This window comes from Saccoglossus kowalevskii, chromosome 18, assembly GCF_978046115.1.
Source record: "Saccoglossus kowalevskii chromosome 18, keSacKowa6.1, whole genome shotgun sequence".
NCBI lineage: Eukaryota > Metazoa > Hemichordata > Enteropneusta > Harrimaniidae > Saccoglossus > Saccoglossus kowalevskii.
In genome coordinates, this window is record NC_140658.1 from 9,532,332 (window position 1) to 9,547,260 (window position 14,929).

Below are 14,929 nucleotides of genomic sequence, written 5' to 3' on the forward strand. Positions count from 1 at the left end.
TAATATATAATTACATTGAAGTTGTATATTCATGTACTTTGTTGTTTATTCAAAATTTGTTGTTTCAAAAGCGATTGTTTTGTCTTTGCTGTACTTCCTGTCTAGAAAGGCAGCAGTGCACACATATTATCAGCTGTGTGTAAACTACAAACAGATATCTTATCAGTTGTTTGTAAATAGCAAATAAAGAAAGTGGCCCAACTTAAAACTATTTACCCTCAGTTCAGTTATGTTTGTAAACCATGCATATTAATGAGATGCACTAGTTGGGTGTACACTGGATAAACAAAAACTTAGCCATTTGTTTGCACACAAGAAAAAAATCAGTTTACTTGTACAAGATATTTTTTTTTCAATAAAATAAATACACCAATGTATGTAGCATGCCTTAGGGAGGTATTAGTGTGATTTTCAAAAAAATTGAAAAGTGCCCAAAAAACTATTCTGCTACCTTAAGCTAATACAAAACTATAGACAAACCATATTATTTATTTACCTTTTTGTGTTTCGTCAGCTTCTCTCCATCATCATGGTCAACGGCAGCACCTTCATCAAAATCAGATTTGGCCTTCTCTGACTTTTTCTCGTCACTGATTTTTTTCTCCATGCTTTGAACTCTGTGTTTTTGTTCATCAAGGTTTGGCAGCCTGGATTGCAATTGTTCGATTTGATTTTCTTTCTTCTGTACTGTGACATCCAACTCTTTTACCTTGGAAGTAAGTGACGAATTTTCGATCTTTAGACTATCTACTAGCTTGGACATCTTTTCCTCGTACTTCATCCGTTCTGTTAGACGCTCCTTCATCTGTAGCACCGCTTCAGTTCCCTCGCTTAACTGGTTTTGTAGTTGGGCACATTTCTCGTTTGTTGACTTCAGTAGCACTCTGCCTACCTCCATGATGTACTCAGCTACGTCCATGTATGATTCAGGTATATCATACAATTCTTGTGGAGATATCTTCCTGAGCGACTTACGTTTCGTATTTCTGCATGCTAGTCGTCCTGCCACAATCTGTTTGATATCCAGAATAGGTGGTACAACAATCTATAAAGACCTGAGTAGAAACATGACATTGAGTGTACATCTACAAATGAGAGTGTAGGCATTCAGTTTATTGGAATCACATAGCACTATATACCATTGCCACTGGCGAAGACGTTATGTTTATATAAATTTGTCGATTTCCATGCATTGTGTAGAAGGCGTAAAGTGCAAATCAATTTGATTCCGGCAGAGATCTAAACCCAGTTTCCATGAAAACGGATATATTACGGTTTTGAATGTAAAGAAATTAGCAAATGATAGAAATACTTATCAATGTATAAACGAATAAACCTCACTTTAGAATCTAATATAATTGGTTTGTTATTGCTGTTGTTGTTCAAAGATTGTCGTACATTAAATGATTGAACATACTTTCCACGTGTAAAATAAAATAACAGTGCAGTATTGCAAAATGGTCAATATTAAATAGGTCAAAAGCAATTCAAATTCAACAAAATCTAGTCATGCTGTGTTGAAGTTTGGTAACTACGTGGTGGAGATGATATTAAATACTTCCGCAAAATCGCGTGAAGCCCAGTTTTAAATGGATATGTGTTGATATATCGAAAAGGCGTGTGCATTTATCTCATGTAGAAAAGTTCACTAATAACACATTAAAATAAAATCATAGACATTGTTTAGGTTATGCCAAATATTTGCGTCGATGGTTCCGTCACCGTTTGATTTACTAATAATAAAAGTATTCAAATTATTACTGCGAATAAAGCACATTTTATTTTACCAATTGATGTAATTAAATTCTACAAGACTCAATTCCTTAATATAAGTTAGTTTAGTTGAAAGCACAAATTGAAAGTTGAACCTAGTTTCATGATTGTGTGCTGCGTCTTCTGTGTTTTGTAGGCAGTAAACAATCTTCATTGTTATATATAGGAAATAGCGGTTTGATTTTCTGATTTTTTCCGTTGTAAGGTAATATATTTGGAGAATGGAAGGAAGTCATTATACTTTACAAACAAAAAAGTTAATTGAATCAACATAACATATTAGTAATTGGTGCAAAAATTCCCATCATTTGCATTATTATTTAACATGTGGTGTGCTCACGTCCACAATAAATATTGTGTATCTCTTTAGATGACACCATATCTCAGTAAACTTGTACATGATTCACACAGTTAAAGGGGAGCGCTCAATTCCATGGATTGCACTGCTTGCTTATGTGCTACAATGTGAGCGGCTTGGTTCGAATTAGCATACTAATTGCGGTGGCCAACTTGCCTCTATTTATAATATCGGTTACCCTTTAAACTTTAATATTCAGGATCTGTTGCGAAAGATGTTGGGTGGTATAGAGGTTCAAATCACTATCTTGCATATATTTGTGTTTTTATATGTTGTAAACCAACATTATCCTTACCATTGTCGTCACATGGAAACACTCTGCCTTGATCTTCTCTGATATGGGATTGGTATGTGCTTTCAATATGGAAAATCTTTTTGACACCAAGTAGGTCAAACATCTCCGCTTTCTCTGGGATAGCTGATGACATCATGTCAGCATCACAGTTATCCATGGCAACCAGACCGACCGTCCCGTTGATCTCCGTCTGTTTCCAGTATTCAGATGTAACATCGCCGAATTGTTGAAACATGGAAAGAAGCTGATCAGTCGTTGTATATGTTATGTCAAGTTGTATAGCCAGTACGTTCCGTTGCTTGTCTGTACAAAGGCAAATAAATTGTTATGGCTGTTACAATGATTGTTACAAATACGAGCGATTTTCTCTACAAGCAATTGTCTCTCTAACAACAAGAAACGTGAGCTGCCATATATGACAAGCCGATTTTCTGATCAATTGGTGAAACAGTTAAATCACAGTGTCATATCGATGACAAAAGTCATTCTAAACAATGTTAGTAGTATATTCTGTTTTGATTGAATAAAAATGAACATCGCACTATGTGCTTCTGGAATGTACTAGACCCTTAGATATACCAATTTTCGGATCTGAGATCGAATAATGCGATCAAACCATTGACGCAACACATTGTGCTTGTAAAATTGAAAAGCCAAATTCAATAACAATAAAGCCATTGCATTCGTACTAAAACATTTTAAATCGTTTTAGTTTATTCAATATGACAGTAACAGACACGTGACCACACCACTACCCTATATGCCGTTAATCGTACAACGAAAACGCACATACCCCAACAATTAAAGGTTGCCGCCATATTACTAAAATAGTAGATTAAGGTTAGTGGTTCTACAGAAAATGTTTTAAGTGTTTTTCCCCTTGGATCCACCATGGAGCCAAACATCATGACTGTTACAGTCTCTATTCCTGAACAATCGTATATATATCATTCAGAATGCCAAGATTCCAGTATGAGAATGGCGTACTTCTGTACTTTTTAGATTACCAAGACCATCAGTATGAAAAATATTTGGTTTGGTTAAATCATATTTTGATTCTCATATTTCATTTACGAGTATTGCTGAATATCATGCACCCAATCACTTCCACAATTCACATTCAAAGTATAAATTCAAGGATTTGGCGTGAACAGTGTAAACTGCTATCATTTATAAATAATTTTAATTATTACGGAATTGTACAAAACTGTTATTAAATCTACAATTTTTCAAAAATGACACCCCTCTGCGTATAATGGCACTAATAACGCCAAAGAGATGCAATACAAATAACGCCGAAAGAGTTAGTCCTTTCATCTACGGCATTTATAATCTTAAATAAATGTTGTAATTGTAAGAACAGTCGTCATCGTCAAATCGCGTTCGGAAATAGCACTGTGTACTTCACGCCAATTTGTAACTGTCATAACGTATGGTCGTATATATAAACGATCTTTTACGCTTTTACTTATTACTCATGTTCCACTCGTATTATACAATCAAGATTATTAAACAGGCGAACCAAATCACACTGAAATACATGAAAAGATCATTTGAGCGATCGCTGCCATCGTTGTAGATGCAAACTTGTAGTGACTAGTTATTCGATACATATTACTGTGCTTACTTTCTAAATCACCCAAGGCTTTATTGAAATGTGTAGGCTGAAAAGAAACACATATAGTAATTAGATAAATTTAAATAAAACCTCTAAATTAGCATAAGACACATGTATAAATGATTAACAAAACAGTTTTACCTCAACCGTTTGATATGATGCAATCTTCACTTCATTCCCACTGACTGGCTCAGATAGATACGTCAATTCAGGAATTAATTCGACTACGGGGCTTTGTGGATGTGTCATCGATATGAGATTTAAATAGCCCAGTGATTTCATCATAGGATCCAATGGTTGAATATTACGGGTCATCTTAGCATCGGCAAAGATCGTTGTTTCGTTGTCGACTTCTGAAGAGTTAACAACAACACAAAAGTTATGATTTATTATCTTTTCCCACAATGGTTTTGATATATTGTTAATAATTTGAGCAATAATTATATACGATTACAGGTATATACAGTTGCATACCTCTGAAATATTTCTCAGCCTTCTCCATAACAGACGGATCAACCTTAGCTACTATTCATAAGGTGATTCCAGAATCTGCTACCAAGGCCTTCATCTCATCTGCTTAGCAAGTTTCTTTTCATTGGCAATTTTCAGAATTTTGGCTAAATACATGGTATTGGTCTTCGAAATCGTATTTGTTTTCATCAGTTCAGTGATTAAATCTGTGGGATCCTCGAAGGATTGTAGTTTGCTCTCTGGTATTTTATCGCGTGAAAGACGTTTCAGAGCTCGGAAGACACCTGTACAGATTGAAAAATGATGTAGAAATAAAATAATTATAGTGATGAAATGTCTCTCAAAATTAAGCATTTTGACCTGATTCATGATAATTAAGGAACAAAACAGATTATAATACAAATCTGCTTGAATTTAATGCTGCAATGTTTGGAATTATCAGTACAGTGTTGAAAATATCGTAACCACGATTACATCGATACGTAAAGTATAAAGTGTACTAAGACGTATTTATTAAGCGTAACTTAACAAATCATGGAGAAAGTTGGGAAGACAACATTAAATTTTATATAATAAGTCGTCCGACTTTGGTCGGCTCTAAAATGAAGAGATATGCACACTCTTAAAAACTACTAAAATAACATATGTAGCGAGGAGCGTTGCACCACGCCTCCTGTTTTGATATTTAAGTGCAAAAATGTAAACACTACTCAACTTACGGTCGTTTATTTGTTCTCCTATCTCTTCAATGAATTCATAAAATGGATTTACGTCATCTTCATCCGATGTTGACGCCATCTTTAATGTCTATATCGTAATGACTATGAGATAATGGAATTGTAAACCTGAAAATTACCAATAGGACATAACTGGCATTTGAGAACGTAATGTATATATAAATATTAATTTTCAGCAAAAATTATTTAGTTAATTTGTGTAGCATGTGAGTACATAATGCCACAAAAAATCATAACATTTTATACAAACACACTGACGAAAACTGAAAAAAAGTTCTCAACAATAGTTTTAGAATGTTTGATAAGAATTGAGGCTGTTGTCCTTGAAATAACTGGTCTAGGGAAGTCGGTGAACGACACCTCTGTATGCCAACAATATCGATAAAGTTCAAAGGTTATTTTTCGTATGTTTGTTATGATCGGAGGATACCCGACGCTGCATGTCTGTTTTATTTTCTACACTAAAATGTTTAAAATACTGAAAGAACTTTTACAGATGAGATAAATTTATGTTCGAGTGGAACTCGGTGGTAACCCCTGTGACCCCCCCCCCCTGACTACATGTGCGAGTGTCATACTGTGAACACAATCGATACTTCATTATGTCAACTGGTGTACAATTTATTTCCGTATTCGTCGTTATAATGGCGGTACATTAGAACGATATAATTTAGCACAACAGGATCGAGTAAAAAATAACATGGCATTACTACATGTTTGACTGCTTGTTAAATACTCACCGTATGATCAACAAAATGACTGACTTCACTCGTAAATATAATATTCAGTACCGGACAGAAAACTACACTCTTCTACTGCCGAGACACAAACAGACCTTCTACTGCCGAGGCAATAGAGTCAACTGTAATGGGTTCAGGGTTCGCACTCTGTGTATAGTAACCTATTAAGCACTAACTACAAACTTTCACGCTTGCATTGCACGTCATAAAACAGCATTTTTCACCCCAAATGACAATATTTTTAGTCACTAAACCATAAAGTAACAAAACAGCTTGCAGGAAAAAGGTTAAAGTTCAAGCATGTCGAAATCCAAAAAGTTTAGAGCACAATCAGCGAACTTATATGTGTTGAGTCCGGTCAAACCCTAGTGGCAGCCATGTTTGTTATTTCCCGTTCGGGAACTTATGTTTTGACCTTTGTGCGTCCGTGCGAGCGTCCTGTACCTGTATATTAGACATGCCTGGACTAATCACAATCAAACTTCACACAAACATCATACATAATATTATACATATGCACATCAATTTGTTTCACGATCTGATTCAAGATGGCCGAATGGCGGCCATTTTTGTACTGAAAAATCATCAAAATTAAGCATTTCTCGGTTGGTTATAGATTTCGCTCAAACTTGGTACATACGTTGGACATTATGGGATCCTGATGCATGTTATTTATTTTTTTCAGAAAAGATTCAAAATGACCGACTGGCAGCCATTTTGCTTTAATGAATACAGTTCTAGTGTCATATCTCTGCCATGCTTCGACTGATTATGTTGAAAATTTATATATATTCATATATAAATATATAAATGTATGTATACATCATGACATAGATATATTGGTTTGACTATCTGATTCAAAATGGCAACCGTGCTAAAAAATAATCAAAAATCAAGCATTTCAGATATTCCAGAACTGGATCTTGGCGTTTATGGGTGGATTTTGTTCACACTTGGTACATATACTTTAGACATACTTTATACTTTTATAGTTTGAAAATCTTTTAAACGTTTATGTTTCTGTTGTAGGCACTTATGAATTCTGTGGTGCATAGGAGATATTTTGACTGACTTATGATAGTGCCACTTTAGACCGGTTAGATATTGCTCCATTAACCGAGCGTGACTGATTGGTGCACGAAGATGTCACCTACCGGGCCTATGCGGTTAGGGGTAGACAAATAGCAAATATGTATTTCCTTCACTTAGTTTTGTGCTATTTATTTCTATGATTTTTTTTTAATTTACAACGTGTGTGATATTTCCCTCAAGAGGCGTACACATTGTTTTCTGTAATTATTCCTTGCAGGAGTTTTTACTGATACTGATAACAGTAACTAATATTGCTTATTGCCGTCAAATTCTAGAGTTTTGTCGCAAAAACGGAGTTGTGTCGTGGAATGAAAGTTTTGCCGTCAAATTATGGGACTTTACCATCAAGTTGCAGAGTTTTGCCATGAAACAACAGTTCTGCCGTCTAATTGTGGAGCCTAATTGCGCAGCTTTGCCGTCAAATTGTGGAGCTTTACCGCGAGGTAAGTGAGTTTAGCTCACACCTATATCATACAAATACACATACCTTATCGGTTTAACCGTGGTATATTTCACAAATATATCAGCATGTGTTAGTACGCAGTCACAATGTCGGAGCTATTCAGTAGTGAATTTGGTTTGCCTGAGTTAAAAATATTTTCATTTAAAAGTGGTAGTTATGGTAACACAATCCCATAGTGCCATTGGTATTAACTGTAGTTCATAGTGTAATCAATTTTATCAACGCTTTCGGTCGGCCATATTTCGAAACTCTACAAGTATGGTTTGATAATGGAACATCTTCACCATTTTGACTGTCTCTCTTTACACGTAAGGAAACAAAACCTTTAGTTATATGACTAGAGTAGTGGCCACTATATCATCAGGCTTTTTAATTGAGAAAAACAAGTGCAGGGGTACATTTATAGTTACGACGTCCCTGACAATTGAAATTACAACGTTGGTATAACTTAGATGTACATACTGTGTAATCAAGTAACTCCAGCTATAATATATCACGTTGTAAATGACAACACTGACGTGTACATGTTTGCTTTGTAAACAGCACAGGGTTATCAATTATGTCAATGTATTGCAATGTCAGTCAATGTGAATACAGTTTGTTTCATTCTATTCTGATCATGAAAATTAAGATTAACTGAATGAAAGATCATCGTCTTCAAATTTGTTGTTATCACATGCAAATTATTCCCAGGTTATTGTTTGATTTGGTGTCAGTAAAATATTTTCCACTCAGGCGAATCAAATTCACACGTTACCAGCTCTGATATTGTGATTGCGTACTAACACATGCTGATATAATGGTGAAATTTACCACGGTTAAACTGATAGTGTATGTATTTGTATGATATAGGTGTGAGCATACGGACGCAGGATGATGTATTTATTGACCTTGCAGCATTGAACGAAGTAGTAGGCACGAAGGCAGTATGGTGATCGTATCGACCGACACGTAGTATATATAACATGATTATACAGAAAGATCGAACTAAAATGTAAAGTGAGAAAAACAAATTAAAAAATTTTTCTACAATACCCCTCCCAGTTTTTTTCTGATGACAAACCTCTAAATATGGAGTATGAAAGTCTTCGGGAGTTTCTCAAAACCAACTCATTTAAAAGTGGTAGTTATGGTAACACAATCCCATAGTGCCATTGGGCCATAGATATGAGTAGTATAGATTTCATATTGTAATCAATTTCACCAACGCTTTGTTGGACGTATTTGAAACCCAACGATAAGTATGGTCTAATAATGGAACATCGCCGCCATTTTGAATGCTCCTTTTTACATGTACGGATACAAAACCTTTAGTTATATGACCAGAGTAGTGGCCACTATATCAGCAGGCTCTTAACTTAAATTAAAAAAACAGTACTGATTACATTTATATTTACGACGTCTCTGGCCATTGACATTACAACCTTGATATAATTTAATGTACCTGCAATCAAGTAACTGATATATCTCGTTGTAAATGACACTGTCACGTGGTTATCAACCAGGACAAATGCGTTGAAATTCTAACTTCAGTCACTGAATCAAGTTTGTTCACTGTTCTGAACATGAAAATTAAAGTTATCTCGATGAAATATCCTCATATCCAGATTTGTTCTTTTTACGCGCAGAATATTCCTGTCAATAAAATATTTCCACTTCGAGAGAATCAAATTCACAGCTGAATAGATCTCATATTGCGTTGCTCTACACACTAAAACATAATGATATAGTAGTAAAATATACTGTGGTTAAACTGATTTTGTGTGTATATGTATGGTATCGGTGTAAGCATACAAACGCAGGAGAAGTTTATGGAGCTTGCAACAGAGCACATGTTGACAACCATTTCGCTTTTCTGAAAAGTATCATTGAATTTTCATGACTCATTCTGGCGTTAATAGCAATTTGTGATTAAGACTTTTGTAATAATAAAAATGCCAGCTTTAGGGGGAATCACAACCCTTCATATATTTCGCCCCTTTGACCATGAATCATTATGGACACACATCTGCCACTGCCCAACCATCAAATGTATGAAGTAGAATGTTTAAGTTTGTATTGACCACTAACACAGTGAAACAAATTGTGAGTCATTATTGAAGTTAGTTAAATATATTTCAATTTTAGTTGATTATATTTAAATTGAATTCTTAATGTTTTATTAAAGAAAGTTGGTTATCACATTATAGAATCATTATATTCTTATAAATAATTCATTGGAAAAAAGGTGTATATTGCTTAAATGAACATGCAACAATTTGCATTTAATTTAATATTTAATCATTTCGGTGAATGGTCAAATGTTTGAAATCTCCTCATTTTGAGAACTATTTAACAGATCTGGCTACTTGACCCTTTACAAAGCGTTTGTTGATTGGTCGGTGACATGTTATAACAATTGAAGATTGGGGTTTATGTAGACCATACGTGTCAACCACAAATCTGGTAAAATTCCTGTGAATCTCGAATCCTCACTACCAGGCCCTTTTCCATATTACATACGTGTCTGTCGTTAGCTCACGCATCTATTGACAGACGAACCACAAGGAGTGAACAGGCCTGTTGAAGTGCCCGGGTGTAACGACGAATTCATACTTGCAGTGTTGATTCAAATGATTTAGACCATACTTTTTTTTCCGAAGATCATACCACAATACCGTATAGCAATATAACATCTATTCACCATGGTTGTATTTTGTATTATTGACATATTGTATCCATCTTACTATAATCATTCATTTTTTCACGGTTAAAATCAATTTGGCGTATTAGGTATTTTGTTAGTAGTATGTCTGTAGCCTTAAAATAAAACAAAAGAGATATCATCTGTACTTTTGATCCATTACGTAGTTGACATCACAACAGTGGTAAAATTTAGATGTATATTCCACAAAATCAATTAATGTCTCATCTCTCAACTCATCTCTGCATTTGACCACATCTTCAATGGTTCGGCATGGTCTACACTTTGACAATGCTACATAATATACACCGATATACGACGCCTGTATGTACCAATACCTTGTCTTGTTTGTATTCTCTCAGCTATAGTCTTTTTGACCAGCATTTGGAAATTACTCAATTCCGAATTTGAAAGATCTGAACACGACCTCGTATAAAGTACCTGTCCTGTATTTCACTGTATAAAAGTCGGTCGTTGAAAACAAGTCCTATGATTTAAATTTTAATCTACGAACGGCATTACCAATAAGTCCATTACCGGAAATAAAGCACCGTTTTCTGAGGTCGTAATTCATATTTCATTCTCAATTAATTAGAGATCTTCTGAGCTTCCAAGGCAACTTTAAATCCATTCCAAAATGACACAAATAACGCCAACACGTTGTCATGTACGTTTACGTCTGGTAATGTTCTTAATAATACAGAGACTAGAGGGATCAAATACAACGTCCAAACTGATTTTATCTGTCCGATATTGTGTGGCAGAAATACAGTGTTGGCATATTGAGGAAGTGTCATGATGATGATTATTACATATGTACTGCAGTTTATTTTGATTCGTCCCTGAAATCAAAATCGGTATTTCAACAACCCATATGCAAATGAGGTCTGAGAGCAAATAAAGTAGTCCCTTCAGAAGTACCGTTTTTCGAAATAAACAATATTTAGAAGTACGATATTTTCCCCTCAGGGTACATGAATATACTTGCCGAGCGAAATGATATTTGAACAACAGTAATGGTAATTTTAGGCAGTCACTTATTTGAGTAAAACTAATTTGCATATCACCCATGCAATAATGTTTTCGGTATTTTCACGGTCGATGTGCAAATGTTCGTCTGCTATTTTTATCCGGTTCAAACCGTTCAGCAACATTTTTGGCATGTCAAGTGTACATCACATAAAATACTACGATTGAGAGAACTTAATGTATGTTGATCACCTGGAAATTGAGTTATATAAACTTTGAAGGGCTCTCAAAAGACCCACCCGAAGTAAAATCAGCGATTACTATAGAGCCGCAACCGTCGAACATCGAGATACCAGGAGGTTCCTGCTGGCGACGTTGCGGCGTTGCTCAGTTCCAAATAAAGATTACCCATCCCAAATGAGCAACATTTTAACCGGTAACCAAGACTCATCAATCCACGACCAGCAAGCAATGTCACAAAAGAAGTTGTAGCTTGCAGCTCAGCGACGACCGCTGTCGACGAAAGTCACCCCGTCTGTGGAGTACCACAGTTGCACGGCTTGTTTGCCAATGCACAATTCTGTGGAGGAACATATTAATGGGCAATGGGGTTCCCCGACCTAAATTACATTCCGATTTGTTGCACGTTCTTTCTTTAATATGAAATAATCAAATATGGAACATATGTAACAATAACAGAACCCCACACCCTCCCCGTGGCTTTCGTTGCGTATGGAAGTTATTTTCACTCGAGATGCGGTGTATTCTGCTGTACTTTCACTCGCTTCGCTCGTGAAAGTACGGCCGAAGAATACACCGCATCACTCGAATATATTAGTAAATTAGCTACCCTTTCACATCCTTTTCTAGTATACATATTTCATTATACCCCGTAAACAAAAGGCCGGGCAAAAATATTAACCATATTCATGGGAGAGGGTAGTTTCATTTCTGCTATTGTTAAGCCTAAACAAGTGGTATTTTAAAACTTTTTTTCAAATGAAGTTTTCCCGTGACCACGCTGAATATTTAAAGATGGCAATTCATACCCATAAAAACATAACGTACCTGGTCAAAATATTTACACCTATTTACACGTTTTTACTTTCAAGTTTGTGTCTCCTACTTACATTCAAGTTGCCGTCAGGCTCAGTCAGTGACATCGTGCGTGATTACACCTTGGGACAAACTTGGAGTAGGTTTAGTGATTCTGAAGATAACAAGGTTTAAAGTAGATATAAGGTAGATTATCTCACTATGCTATTGATAATTTGGCATGGGATGTGATTATTGTTTTTAAGGTTCCGAGCATTTTCCAATGCCCCCCGTCCCCAGGGGCGGTTGTTTTGAGTTATATTATTTTATACGATGTCGTGTTTATTTATTTGAATTATTAGAATTGTTACTTTCCTGACCGGTTTAAATTCCTTCTTGTCACAGGCTCGTTATCGACCTTGCTATGGTGTCTGCATTGCGTAATTTCATATTGGGTGTTTTGGGTTAAAAATTGACCAGACTTCGTGACCTCGTGACACATAGCAACACATAGCTAGTCCGTATTATCTACGATCAAAACACATAGGTAACAGGGTTTCAGGGGCGGATCTAGGATTTTGAAATAGGGGGGCCGATAAGTTGGCCTAAGGCCAAGTTCGCGAGCGCCGATGGCGCGAAGCCCTGTTGGTTGTTAAAAATAGGGGGGCAACGGCCCCTTCGGCCCCCATCTAAATCCGCCAATGGCTTTCATAGCATATCCTATTTGCGATAATGCGGACATATAACCTTTTCTCAACAACGAAATTCTTACAGAAATGTTGACGAGACTCGCTGAAAAGTACGTGCACATGTCTTGAGTCTCTTAAAACATATATTTATAGATAGTTTGGCAGATTTTAAGTAAACTCCCCATACGCAAACTCTTGAATATAAGGACATTTTGGTATTAGCCTCATAACTTTATTGCATATCGTACTCCATATCTAGAGAGAGCTCGCGTACTCAAGCTCTCGTAATTGGTTAATGTGAAGCACGATTATACAGTGAAGGATTGATTATTAGAATCTATAGACAGGGGCAACGGCATCCTTAAACCGACCGATCTAAAATGGAAGTCAGGAAAACAAAGTAATAATTTTTCTACAATACACCCTCCCAGTTTCTGTGATGACCAACCCTTAAACATGGAGTACTTAGTGGTAGTTATGGTAACATATCATATATAGAGAGTTCATAGTGTAATTGACACCAGATTTCATCAACGCCTATATGACCAAAGCAGTGGCCACTATATCAGCAGGCTCTTACATTGTGAAAAAAATAAACAGTACAGGTTACATTTATATTTACGACGATGGCAATTGACATTACAACGTTGGTATAATTTAAATTTACATATTGTGTAATCAGGTAACTCCAACTTATATGTATCACGTTGTAAATGACAACACTGCCGTGTACATGTTTGCTTTGTAAACAGCACAGGGTTATCAATTATGTCAATGTATTGCAATGTCAGTCAATGTGAGTAAAGTTTGTTTCACTCTGTTCTGATCGTGCAAATTAAGATTAACTAAATGAAATGTGTCTCCAAATTTGTTTTTATCACAAGCAGAATTTTCCCTAGTTTATTATTTGAGGTGTCGATAACACGTTTTCGATTCAGGCGAATCAAATTCCTACTTGAAGTATATCAGTGATATATACCGAGGTTATTGTTTGCTTTGGTGTCAATAAAACAAATTCAACTCAGACGAATCGATTTAACGGCTGACTCCAATATTGATATTGTGTCCAAAAACATGCTGATATATAAACATACGGAAGCAAGATGATGTATTTATTTACCTTGCAGCAGAGAACAAAAAATTAGACTCATAGGCAGTACGGTGGTCGTATCTATCATTGTACAGGATAATTGGTTAATTTGTAGCATGATCATAAAGTACGGGGTTGATCATTAGAATATATGGGTAAAGAGATGGTTGGTTTGGATAAATGCCAACGCAGAGAAAAATAGCATAACAAATATGAAAAACGCACACACATTAGGCAAAAAGAACACTGCAACGTCATTACTGCAACAGATCATTCTAAAATGTAAGTGAGTAAAGGAAATGTACATTTTTTCCACAATACCTCTCCCCGTTTTTTCTGTTAATCAGCTCCTAAATATAGAGTATGAAAGTCTTTGGTAGTGTCTCCAAACCAACTCTTTTAAAAGTGGTGGTTATGGTAACACAATCCTATAGTGCCATTGGGTCATAGAAAATGTGTTATATAGGGGTTATTGTGTATTCAAATTCATCAACGCTTTTGGTCGGACGTATTTAAAACCCAGCGACAAATATGGCTTAATAATGCAACGTTGCAACCACTTTTATATTTACGACGTCCCTGGTCATTGACATACCAATCTTGGTATAATTTGGAATTACCTGCCATCAAGTAATTTCAATTCATACATATCGCGTAATATTTGCCAAATGACAACACTGCCGTGTACTTGTTTGCTTTGTGAACAGCACAGGGTTATCGATTAGGTCAATGCATCACAACTCTGTTTTTCCATGAAAATTAAAATTGACTGAATGAAAGATCCTTGTCTCATAATTTCTTTTTATCACAAGCAAAATATTCCCAGGTATCTGTTTGGCTAGGTGTCAATAATTTTGTATCAATTCAGGCAAATCACAAATGACTAGTTTGTTGTAATTGATCAACATTCAAACAC

At 35.7% G+C, this 14,929-nt stretch overlaps 1 long non-coding RNA gene across 1 annotated transcript; it reads right to left on the reverse strand.

Moving 5' to 3' along the window:
• Positions 1–671: 671 nt before the first annotated feature.
• LOC144364574 (uncharacterized) lies at positions 672–2,483 on the reverse strand. The gene is made up of 2 exons (XR_013422883.1): positions 2,427–2,483; positions 672–1,055 (listed from the first exon to the last, which is right to left on the reverse strand). It is a non-coding gene; the product is annotated as an uncharacterized LOC144364574 (long non-coding RNA).
• Between the last annotated feature and the right edge of the window lie 12,446 nt (positions 2,484–14,929).